The 12,139-nt window shown below is 45.9% G+C and overlaps 1 protein-coding gene across 1 annotated transcript in view; it reads left to right on the top strand.

Annotated features, from left to right (window-relative positions):
* The window catches only part of LOC130135744 (2-alkenal reductase (NADP(+)-dependent)-like), a 55,330-nt gene that overhangs the window by 18,642 nt on the left and 24,549 nt on the right, over positions 1-12,139 (top strand). The window lies entirely within an intron of this gene.

Genomic DNA, 12,139 nt, shown 5'->3' with positions numbered 1-12,139 from the left:
ACAAGCTCTTAACATATCCTCGAGGGTCTGAATCGTCCTTTCGATTGACCGTCGCCCGTGGATGGTAAGTCAGATCGAACCGCACTTTTGTTCCCAAGGCCGTCTCGCAGACTTTTCCAAAAATTCGCCGTAAACCTCGGGTCACGATCTCGATGTAATTGTTACCGGCACTCCATGCGATCTAACGATCTGTCTCACATACGCTTACGCATACCTTTCCACTCGAAATCCTTTCGTACAGCCTAAGAAATGTGCCGACTTCGTAAGTCGATCCACAATCACCCAAATGGAATCATGCCCTCTTTGGCTCCTCGGCAATCCGGTTACAAAGTCCATGGTGATGTGTTCCCATTTCCACTCGGGAATTTCCAACGGTCGCAGCAGTCCTCCAGGTTTACAGTGTTGCGCCTTTACCTGCTGACATGTCAAACACTTAGCTACATACCTGGCCACATCCGTCTTCATTCCATTCCACCAATAATATTGACGTAGATTCTGGTACATTTTCGTACTGCCAGGGTGGATACTATAATTGCTGCGATGAGCTTCTCTTAGTATCTCTTCCTTAAGCTCAGTATCATCAGGTACACACCATCGCCCTCTAAATTTCAGGATTCTATCCTCTAATACTTGGAAATCTGGCTTCCTTGTAGCGGCATCCATTTCCACGATTTTCTGAATTTCCTGATCCGTGGACTGCAGCGCCTTAATCTTGGCCTGGATCTCCGGCTCGATTCTCAAAGTAGCCAGCAGATTTGACACATGGCCTAATTCAAATTTAAATTCTGAGTCTCGAAGCTTTTCTAATAACGTCCACTCCTTGATCATCATATGCGCCATACTTGATTTGCGACTTAGCGCATCCGCCACTCGATTCGCCTTCCCAGGGTGGTACCTGATGTTGCAATCATAATCTTTCAGAAGTTCCATCCATCTACGCTGCCTCATATTTAGCTCTTTTTGCGAAAACAGATACTTGAGGCTCTGATGATCCGTATAAATCTGGAACTTTTCCCCACATAAATAATGCCTCCATATTTTAAGTGCAAAAACAATGGCAGCCAACTCTAGGTCATGCGTCGAATAGTTCGACTCGTGTGGTCTCAACTGACGTGACGCATATGCAACTACTTTTCCATGCTGCATTAGTACACAACCAAGTCCTCTGAGTGAAGCATCACTGTAGACCTCAAATCCACCAGGTCCAGATGGAATAATTAAGACTGGAGCTGTTGTCAGTCTGTGCTTAAGTTCCTGAAAGCTTCGTTCGCACTTGTCATCCCACTCAAACTTAACCTCCTTTTTCAGTAATCGCGTTAATGGCATGGCTAGCGACGAGAATCCTTCCACGAAACGTCGATAATAACCGGCCAATCCCAAGAAGCTCCTGATTTCCGTCACTGATGTCGGTCTGGGCCACTTAAGCACTGCTTCAATCTTAGTTGGATCCACGGATATTCCTTCTCCCGATACAATATGTCCAAGGAATGCTACCTTGCTAAGCCAGAACTCGCATTTGCTGAACTTCGCATAAAGTGCGTGCTCCCTCAACGTCCGTAATACTTCAGTCAAATGCACTTCATGTTCTTCTGGACTCTTCGAGTATACTAGAATATCGTCGATGAACACAATGACGAACTGGTCCAGGAATTCCTTAAAAACTCTGTTCATCAGATCCATGAAAGCTGCAGGGGCATTCGTCAAACCGAATGGCATGACTGTAAACTCGTAATGCCCATACCTCGTCCTAAATGCAGTCTTGGGTATATCCTCCTTCCGAATTCTTAACTGATGATACCCGGTCCGTAGATCAATCTTGGAGAACACTGACGCTCCTTGCAATTGATCGAACAAGTCGTCAATTCTGGGCAGTGGATACTTATTCTTTATAGTCACCTGATTCAACTGCCGATAGTCTATACATAATCTCAACGTCCCGTCCTTTTTCCTTACAAATAGGACTGGCGCTCCCCATGGAGACGCACTAGGACGAATGAATCCTTTATCCAGCAGTTCCTGCATTTGGACTTTCAACTCCTTTAACTCCGATAGGGACATCCGATATGGGGCCTTAGAAATCGGTTCAGTACCTGGGGCCAATTCTATTACGAACTCCACTTCCCGTTCTGGCGGTAAGCCTGGCAATTCCTGAGGGAAAACCTCGGGGAAATTGCACACAATAGGGATTTCTTCCAACTTGGATTCCGCTAAGGTCGGATCCTTAACATTAACCAAATATCCCTCACAACCTTCTTCGAGCATCTCAGTTGCCTCTACTGAGGAGATCCAAGGGATTGAGGTTCCTCCTCGGTTTCCCTGAAATTCAAACCTAGGATGTCCAATCGGATTAAATTGGACTGTCCCTATTGCCGCAATCCATAACGGCTTTACGTTTCGTTAGCCAATCCATACCGATGATCACATCGAAATCATACATGGCTAACACAGCCAAATCAATCCTTTCCTCTACATTCTCAATCACGATTTTACAGTCCAAGCACCCCAATGATACTAACACCCTATCATGCAATGGGGTCGTCACACATAACATGCTTGCAAGTAATATAGGTTCCAGACCAACCAATCTAACAAACTGTTCTGAAATAAACGAATGGGTTGCCCCGGGATCAAATAACGCATAGGCAGCATGATCACAGAGAGAGATGGTACCTGTGACCACGCCTGGCGCGTCCTCCGCATCCTTACGCGCCATTGCGTATACCCGTCCTTGTGCAGGTGGTCTGCCTTGAATAGCCGGTGGGGGATTCCTGGCATGATTTCCTATTCTGGGCTGCTGATGTTGTCCTGGGGGTCCTAAAGGTCGTTGTTGGGGACAATCCTTTATCTGGTGTCCCAAACTCCCGCAACGAAAACAAGCCCCGAATTTATTTGGCGTCTGGCTGGGTTTCCCTATATTCCTCCTCGGAAGTGGAACAAACCGTCTACTGTTAGCCATCGGCTTCTTGCCAAAGCGACGATTGTCCCGATTCTGATTAAACCTTGAACCCGATGCTGCTGTCCTTTCCATCTGATCTCGCTCCATCGTTTGGGCTCGCTCATACAATTCTCTGTAATCTTTGATATTCAGTAAAAGCATCTGGGTACGAAGATCCGACTTCAGTCCATCCCGGAATCTTCGAGCTTTATCCAGCGGATTCTCAACCATCCTTGGGGCGAATCTGGACAGTCTTGTGAACTCTGCTTCGTACTGAACTACTGTCATCGACCCCTGACGAAGTCTCATGAACTCCGCCATCTTCTTCTCCTGGGCACTCTCTGAGAAAAACTGCCCATAGAAATGCTCGACAAAATTGCCCAGGTCTGTTCCATATTTTCCGGAAATACTCTATCCTTAACTGCCTTCCACCAGTCGTGCGCATTATCTTGCAGCTGGTAAGTCGCCAACGAAATCTTTTCTGTCTCAGTACATCCTAACAAGTCGAATGCTTTCTCTAACTCCTCCACCCAACGTGGGGCGGTTTCTGGGTCACCTCTGCCCGTGAACTTGGGCGGTTTCAGCTTAAGAAACTGTTCCACCAACTGGTGTATTGGTCTAGCTGCTACCATTGGTTGAGCCTGAGCTTGCCGGGCTTGGGCTTGATTCCCATTGATGGCGGCGCCGCTGCAGACCCAGCAGACTCTCAAAGAATGATCATGCTCTATCTTGGGCTGTCTACCCATGACATTCCCTATTTCTCTTAGGGTTTCAATCACTTGTTCCATTCCGGGGTCTACCGCAGCCCAAAGATTGACTCCGTGGTTTCTGCCGCTCTAACACCCGTCTCGAGGTCTTCTACGGCTCTCACTCGAGCACGACCTCCACCTCTAGTTCCTCTTCCTGTGCCCCTCCTTGGGACTCTTCTCACACTTCCTCCTTCGCTGCTCATCCTTCCAAATCTGAGTGCTCAACTACCTAATATAATTCCGTCCAGGAATTAGAGACCTAAACCAAACAATCCGGTCTAAGTCCTAGGCAGGTATCAATACAAACACAATGAAACACTCAGCATGCAGCTAGCATAACGGCACATAATTTTCACCCAAGAATTCGCACATTTACCTTGGATCCTGCCGCACCTGCATAATACTGGTTCAAATAACCACCACAACATTCAAACACAAACAATCTGGAGGTACACTTAGCACACTAGGTCACCCTATGGCTACCCATGGTCACTCCTCCTTATCACTCCAGGGCTCGACCAGAATGGACCGAGCTGTCCTTGCTCTGATACCACTTCAAGCGGGGATGTCACGCCCCGTACCCCACGAAGCATGAGCATCCCGCTTATAGGTCGAAATAGTAGCGCGACGCTTCCAGGTTACGTCACCGACCCGAAAACCAAAATCAGAGAAAACACGCCACATGCAGAAACGACGTATACGTAATAAATATACATATACACCCAGACAATTTAAAAGCAACCACGAGTGGCAAGAGAAAAATAAATTACGATTGATTAAACCCCCATATACATTATCCGTCTACAAACAAAAAGGTACATCAAAAGGCCACGAACAAAAAGGGATCGGTGGCCTAGGGGTGTCAAACTAACTACCGGAGGGGTACGGTCAAAAAGTGTCGACCCTCACTCCTATGCGATATCTAACCTACGGTACCCGGTCGGGATCGTAACCCGACGACTCAAAGAACTCTCGAGTCGCTCTTGATCCTCCTCGGAACTCATGGCCTCCAACTCCATCTCTGGCTCAGGGTCTTGTTCTTCGTACTCGTCTACGTCCATAGGCTCGGGGCTTCGCGTCCACCGCTCTGGAGCCGGATCGACTATCTCCACTGAAAAGCTAATCCACCAAGCTCCTCGTGCTCTTCCTCTTCTTCCACAATCTCGTACTCAACCTCGGAATCGGATTGCCCTCCATATCGACATCTACTATATCACCGTCTGGACATTGAATATCTAGCAGACCCTCTCCCCACAAACGGAACGTCTACGGACTGATGGGACCGAACTCTACTCCAAAACGATCCCGGAAACACCGGGCTAGATACTCGTGAGTCTCAAAGTGAGCTAAGCCTACGTCTACCCATACTAAAGCATAGTGTCTATAGTACTTCTCCCCGTTCCCCACGGGGTGCACGTGCCGCCGTACGCTCTATATGGTGGGAATCCCAAAGCGTAACGGTGCGTTGTCGAAGTTCATGGCGGGAGATCGAAAAGTCGGTTTTACCACAACCGTGAGAAAACTCAAAAGTAAAAACCACTAATCCTAAACTAGGCTAATGTGCACCTCCGGAGGGTAAATAAAACACATATATAAATAAATAAACCAAGTACAACAATCAATAAGCTCACCGGCCCACACAATTCACTACTTTGTCCTGTGGGTTAGACTTTTAATATAAATATAAAACATATGCGAGTAAATCGACCCGAAGGCCCGACCCGAAGGCCACAATTTCTCCCGACCCGAAGGCCCGACCCGAAGGCCACAATCTCTCTCGACCCGAAGGCCCGACCCGAAGGCCACAATCTCTCTCGACCCGAAGGCCCGACCCGAAGGCCACAATCTCTCTCGACCCGAAGGCCCGACCCGAAGGCCACAATCTCTCTCGACCCGAAGGCCCGACCCGAAGGCCACAATTTCAATCACTTCAAACATGTACACCAATGCGTCCAATATTGATAAATCAACGTCACGAGAGATGAATACAAGCCAAGGCACTCAAGGTTAATCGCCCACACTAATGTACCAAGCATACTCATTCTCGACTTAGACGCATTCAACTCATCCTCAAAACAATCAATTTACTTCCGTTCTCACCCAATCCACTCGACATTGATTCGCACCTTTATTACAATTCAATGTAATGCACCTAAGGCCCGCCTTGGGTAATTCAAACTTAGTCCTCATTCTCATTGGTACGGGGTCACAAGATAGGATTTATATAAGTCCTAAGTACCCTCTAAAATGCCTAATTCCTTGCCATTAACCAATGACTCAACTAAGTATTCAACTTGGATAAATTGCACAAATTCGGTACTCAATGAACAGTACCAGGGGGAGGACACATTTTGCCCACTAAACCACAATTAAACACCCTCATTAGGCTCCAATTTCAAGCCCCAATCACCCAACAACCAAATCCACTTAAATAAGGTTCAAACAAGCCTAAATAATCCCCAAAATGTCCACTTCCAAGTCATTAGCACTTGAACTCAATTAGTGAAACACTTAGACAAAATTTCACAAATTCGGTGCCCCATGAACAATACCAGGAAAATCAACACTTTGGCACTAAACCACCTTTAAACCAACTCATTAGGGCCTAATCACTTACCCTAATCATTCAACCACTAAATATACATAATTAAGCCTCAAATAAGTTTAATTGATCCCTACAATGACCAATCCAAGGTCATTATCAATTGAACCCAAATAATTTCACACTTAGACAAATTGCACAAATTCGGTATTCAATGAACAGTGTCAGAACAGGACTCCAATTAGGCCATAATCCACCTCTAACTTACTTCATTAGGCACTAATTAGGCCCCCTAATCACCCCACACCACATTAGGCATATCTAGACCATGATTAGGCTTAATTAACCCCCTAATTACCCTCTAAAATGCACAAATAAACTAATTAAGGGTTTAGGGGTTTATACTCGCCTAAAATCGACTCGAGGCGACGGGAGCGGGCGGTCGATTACCGACACGCGGTGAGAATCGACGGCGGCGCTCCGGTGGCAAGCCGGCGGTCACGGCGGCGCCGGTGTGATTCACGGCCACACTCCCAACCGGAACAGGGGAGCTGCTGGGCGGACGGGCTGAGGATGGTGGAGAGAGAGATGGTGAGGGTGAGGTGGTCGACGAGGGCGGCGCACGGCGGTGGACGGCGGCGTGGTGCCGGCGAGGTGAAGACCGGCGGTGTTTCTCTCCCTCCCTCGCCTGGAACAGCTGCTGTAGGGCGGACAATGCAGAGGGTGGGGCTGAGTCGACGGGGGTTGGGCGGTGCCCGGGGGGTCTTGTGGCGGCGGCGAGGAGGGCATTGCGGCCCGGCGCCTGGCTATTCCGGCGTGAATGCAGTGGCAGCGGAGCGAAACGACCGAGGAGTGGCGTGAAGAAGGCGATCGTGAGGCCACTCGGGAGAGAGAGAGAGAGAGAGAACGTGAGCTGAGAGGTCTGAGGAGAGAGAAGAAACAAGTCAAAAGTGGTCAAACTTGGGTGAGTGGAATCCAAGTGTCAACAATCCAAGGGTTTGGACAATTTGCCCTTGAATCCAATGGCTTAGGTTCACTTCTCTCCAATAATTCAAGGGTGAGAAGGTCAAATGCCCCTAACCAAGGCTGACCAGGTCTGGTTTGGTCCACTTAACCTTAGTTAGTCCCCAAATTTTATCCAAATTTCGGAATAAGTTAAAATGGCCTAGGGGCATTTTCGTAATTTTCCGATCCCGGACCGAAATTTCAATTTTTGTCCATACCGGTCCTATATGTTCACGGGAGACATAATACGGTGTCGGATTCGCGAAATTCACTTTCTAAGCCTTCGAAAATCGCCTGCGAAGTCCCGGGAATAAAATAATATTATTTTTCCAATTTTTTGCCGAAATTCCCGTTTTTGTCCAAAACCACTCTAAATGTACGTGGCCACTCCAAAATGACCTTGGCCGCGAAAAATAAACTCAAACGGCCTCCGAATCCCGCCCCGGTGCCCACGGGGCAAAACCGTAATTTTCCCAATTTTTGTCGAAATTCCTATTTTCAGCCGGTCTTGTCCCAAACTTACTTGGCCACTATAAAATGACGTCCGTCCTATAAAATAGTCATAATTACCCTTGAAATTTTGATATCGGAGTTCGGCTCAATATCGCGATCAAAATAACTCGTTTTGAAATCTTAGGATCTCTCACTAACGGGTGGCCATTTAGGTGTTACGCGTATCGACCTAAGACTGTCCGAGTCTCGATAGTCTCAAATCTCGAGAGAAGGTGAGAGATTATCACTAGTACCGGGGGTCGCGATCGTTCGGATATAATTTGGGATTTGTTTGTCAGGCGTACTTTCGGTCGTGCGGAATCACCCGCGATCCAATCGTACGTTACTAACTATATCAAATCTATTATCTTCCTAAGATCGGCCCATATTGGCTCAAGATATTCCCTCGACGTTTCTCGAAATCAGTGTCCAATCGCGATCGTCTTTCTCGGTCCACGTACCTGTTCCTATTTTAGCCTTTCCCATTTGGTTAGTATCCCGTGATTGATCAAGTCCGGGCGAGACTCACTAAAATCACACGAGAATTAATATACGCTTTACTAGTTCCGATAGCGGGTCAAAATTCAGGATGTTACATTAGTGAGTTTACTTATTGAGTCCCCCGACTCATTCCCCGTTATTTTTCTCTTTTCAGGTCCGTAGAATGGTGTTTCCCCCAACCTGTTTCGGCAACCTCATAGAGATGCGAGCTGAGTTGCTTACCGTGATCGATGATCGTGAAGGCCACGCCTACTGTCGGATTACAACTTATGTTATGGTGGACGAGGGCCTCGAGGAATTAGTCCCCCACACGTATGTGGCGTGGTACCGCTTATCTAACTGAGACTGGATTGGACCCCTGTGCGGGTTCAACGGCCCTTTTGACGGTATTGGCGGGCCGGCTCCAGGGCATACTACGGGTGGGGCGTGAGACGACCAAGCGGACAGGTCGCAGGGAGGAGTAGCACATGTGAACGGGAGCGCGAGTAGATGGAGTAGTGGGAGTAGGATTACCCTAAGCCGAAATTTTATTATCTATAGTCGGCCTTTGCACAAAAAAGCCTTTGGAATAGGCGTGTGAAATATGTATGATGTTTGCAATGGCTCGAGAGACGGGCTTGTTAAAATAAGCACGATCCTGTAAATATAACGTGCGATGGTTTGCTCATGTTGTTCTTGTGATTACTCATTTAGATTTGCTTCCGCTTGAGCATTTGAATAAAATGAACGGGTCGTACTAACTTGTTTCCGGAAGTCACGAGCTCGTTCTGGTCATGATCAGTCATCACACATTGATCGTGATTCCGTGTCGGGGCGTGACACTAACGAGTAAGCACATGAGTTACCTTCCCTAAATTATGTAGCATTTTGACATGCTGGAAACACCTTAAAAGTTTCTGAACCTGAGGAATGAGCGTGTCGCCAAAGTTGAGAGCGGGAGATGATCTCTGAAGCAGTGAAATGGCGACTTGCGAGTCCACCTCTACAATAAGTTTAGGTATGCCCAGAGAAATTGTCATTTTAAGACCCAAAAGGATGCTCCATAGTTCTGCTTTGAGCGAAGAGCACACTCCCACAATTTGAGCAAATTCAGCAAGCGAACTGCCTAATTCATTTATCAAAAGCCCACCTACTGAGGCGGATCCCGGGTTGCCTTTAGAGGCCCCGTCGAAATTAAGCTTTACCCAACCAGTCGGGGGGCAGCCCAACCCACAAGCTTATCTCTTTTCTCCCTTTGAGGCGACAATCTATGTTCTGCCAGTTGCACTGAAGCGATATCTTTCACATGGCCTAGAATCATGCACAAGGGTTCGTTGGTGAGACAAAAATCCTTCTCAAATAATCGTTTATTCCTCTAGTTCCAGAAATGCCAACAAGCAACAGCAAAAATAGGTGACCAGTTATCCTGAACCCTAGTTGATGAACCATATAGGTACAATATCAACCATGGGAGTAGATCTTGGGTGAAGAAGTCACCTCGGAAGCTGGCAGGTAGAATCTTTTGCCAAACTGCCTTTGCATATTTGCAATCTCTGAGAACATGCATAATTGTCTCTGGATAGTGTGGGCACATCGCGCAACAAGAGTCCATTGTGAGTCTACGTCAAAATCTTTCATCATTAGTGAGCAGGCACTGATGAGAGACCAACCACAAGAAGCTTTTGATTTTTTTTAGCCCATCCCATTTCTATACTAAACTCCAGAATGGTTAGTCACACTCATTTACAAGTGTTTTTAATTGGGAAATGACACAAATAGTCTCTGAACTTTTAATTTGTTCAATGTGGTCTTTAAACTTTAGTTTAATGTGCAATGTTGTCCCTAATTCTTTAGATTGTTCAATGTGATTCCTGGACTTCTGGTACATGTTCAATTTAGTCCATGAATTATATGAAAATGTTCAATGTTATTCCTAAACTTGAAATAAATGAAGGACAATATTAAATATTTATATATAGTTCAAAGACTAAATTGAATACATACCAAAAGTTCATGGACCATACTGAACAAATTAAAAGTTTGGGAACCACAGTGCATATTAGGGTAAAGTTTAGGGACCGCATTGAACAAATTAAAAATCCATGGACTATATTGCATATTGGGCAAAAAATCATGGATCATTTATATCATTATCTCTTTTTAATTCTAAGTTAATCTCGAATACACAAGAATCAATATGACGAAACGAATTTTCTCACTCTCAAATTCTCTTAGGTGATGGTTCTCAATGTTTTTTTGGCTCTCTCGCAAGTTTCATACATATTAAGCGCACTTACCATGCACACCAAACGAAATGCACTTACTAGTTACTATGCACACCAAACGAAATTCAACAATGGAATAACTATAAGCACTTCTCCTACACCAACTTACACTTCATCTTCAATGAGGGAAAGAAGTCTTGTGGGAAATTACATCAACATAGACTCTATCTTCAATGTGGAAAAGAACTCTTATTTTCCTTTTTGTATCACCCACGATGCCCGTAGGTGCCTTTAAAATCCTGATTTTAACCGATTTCTTCCGAGCTATCTTATTTAAAGTTCATCTCTTGCTGTTATTTTTGCGAAGATAGTTGATTTGTGGAAGAACAAATTTGGTTTCGATGATGCTTTCAATTACAATGAGGAATATTTTTATACAGTCCAAGGACTAAGTTGATCATATACCAAAAGTCCAGAAATCACATTAAACAAATTAAAAGTTCTTGGACGATATTGCACATTGGATTAAAGTTCAAGAATCATAATGAACATACTTAAAATTCAGAAACCATATTGCACATTAAGTCAACGGTCAATAACCATTTATGTCATTAATCCTTCTATTAACAGATGAGTCTAGATCAAAAATTTTACGCCAACCCGTTTAAGTTCATCCATCTCATCATTTATTCTTTCAATCAAGGGTTATAATTTTCACCACCCTACTGTGTACGCATAATATTACGCTCGAATCAAGTCAAGGTGCTCAAATCCAATATACCCTCCCCTCTAATCGGGTCTCTCATCCACCTCGAGAAAATATTAGGTACCTCAGTGATACCAGGTCAGCAAAATATTAGTCCACTTAACGTGCGACACGTGGCTATTTCGGGCCCACATGTCAGATTTCTCTCCCCCTTTGTCTCTCTCCTCTCTCCCCTGCTTCTTCACGACTCCGTTAAAATTTTTGCGGGGGCGAGGGTCGCCCTCGCTGCCTGAGCAAGGGCTAGCCAGATCCAGAAGCTGCGGAGGGAGGGGACGACATCGGATCCGCAAGGGACCTCGAGGATGCAGGAGCTGTGGGAGGGCTCGGGGTTGCGGGTGATGAAGACCGGGGGGGGGGTGGGCGCTTGGGCAGGTTCTTGAACCCAGGGGAGCGGCGGACGAGGCGGAGTCCGCGAAGTCGTCGCCGTCGCAACCAGTTCCTTCAAGAAGAACACCCAACAAAAACCCTCTTCAAAACCCAGGACTCTCTCTGTTTTCTCAGCCTCTGCAACGCACCCAAATCCAACAAATTTCTCCTCTTTATCTCTGGGACACACATGGCTGAGAAAAATGGGATTTTGGAAAGTAGTGAAACTCCCAAAGACCAGAAGAATGCCTTCCCTTTCTTCCCCAACTTTGGTTTCAATTTCCCATTTCAATTCCCTGAGAAGGAGCCGAAACCAGTGAAGAAATGAAAAAGAGCAAAATTTTAGCGGAGTCGTGAAGAAGCAGGGGAGAGAGGAGAGAGACAAAGGGGGAGAGAAATCTGACATGTGGGCCCGAAATCACCACGTGTCGTACGTTAAGTGGATTAATATTTTACTGACCTGGTATGTACCTAATATTTTCTCCTGAACAAAGCTCTTTTTTGGAAAAAAAAAAAGAAAAAAAAAAGAGTGAGGGTGGTTAAGGATATATGGAAAAGGGAAACTGACGATGTGCAGAG

The sequence above is a fragment of the Syzygium oleosum genome, unplaced genomic scaffold, assembly GCF_021117445.2.
Source record: "Syzygium oleosum isolate NSW1041296 unplaced genomic scaffold, Sole_v2.1 Sole_v2.37, whole genome shotgun sequence".
Taxonomy (NCBI): domain Eukaryota; kingdom Viridiplantae; phylum Streptophyta; class Magnoliopsida; order Myrtales; family Myrtaceae; genus Syzygium; species Syzygium oleosum.
The sequence above is the reverse complement of the archived record's forward strand: the minus strand, read 5'-3'. Positions and strand labels throughout refer to the sequence as shown.